The sequence below is a fragment of the Elephantulus edwardii genome, unplaced genomic scaffold (genome assembly GCF_000299155.1).
Source record: "Elephantulus edwardii isolate Elephantulus edwardi_28Jun2011 unplaced genomic scaffold, EleEdw1.0 scaffold00057, whole genome shotgun sequence".
Classification (NCBI taxonomy): Eukaryota; Metazoa; Chordata; class Mammalia; order Macroscelidea; family Macroscelididae; genus Elephantulus; species Elephantulus edwardii.
Genome location: NW_006399807.1, coordinates 3,293,694 through 3,294,636, shown reverse-complemented (window position 1 = coordinate 3,294,636; position 943 = coordinate 3,293,694).

The window sequence follows — 943 nt, the reverse complement described above, 5'->3', positions numbered from 1 at the left end:
AGAGGGGGGAGAGAGAGAGAAAGAGAGAGAGAGAGAGATTGATTTCTAGATATTGAGCTTCTCCACCAAGTCTTTCCTCAAATGTAATCTATTTTATTCCTATGCATACCATCAGGTGAAATCCATGTATATAGCCTGCATCTATGTTTATTATAAAAGGTATTTGCAATGAATAAATCATTGAATGTGAAGAGCTCTATCATTCTATCTCCAGCCTTATTTCTCTCACTGAGCCCGTGTTTTCTAGCTACTGAACCTTCGTCCCTGTTCCCAACCTTTGCGTTCCAGTCGCCCCTTATTATCAATGCATCCAGATTTTATGTTTGATCAATTTCTGACTGCAAAAGTTGGTAGAAACCTTCTATTTCCTCCTCTTTGGCTCTAGTTGTTGGTGCATATATTTGAATCTATTACATTTGTGGAAAGACTTGGTGGAAAAGCTCAAAATCAGCAGTGAATACCAGGCCGGGTGCTGAGTGTGGGACAGACCACCAACTACTCATATGCAAGTTCAACCTGAAGTTGAGAAAAATTAAATCAAGTTCATGGGAACCAAAATTTGATCTTAAGTCTGTCCCACTAGAATTTCAAAACCATCTGAGGAACAGGATTGTGGCCTTGAGCACCAATGAGTGTAGACCAAATGAGCTCTGGGAGGATATCAAGAAAATCGTAAATGAAGAATGCAAAAGATCATTACAAAGGTTGAAAAAGAAGAAAAGACCAAGATGGATGTCAGATGAGACTCTGAGTATTGCATCAGAGCTCCGAGAAGCCAAAGATAAAGGAAGAAACCAAGAAATCAAAGAGCTGAAGAGAAAATTTCAAAAGGCAGCCAGGGAAGACAAAACAAGATACTATAATGAAATGTGCAGAGAGCTGGAGTCAGAAAATCAAAAGGGCCAAACTTGCTCAGCATTTCTTAAGCTGAAGGAGCTGAAAA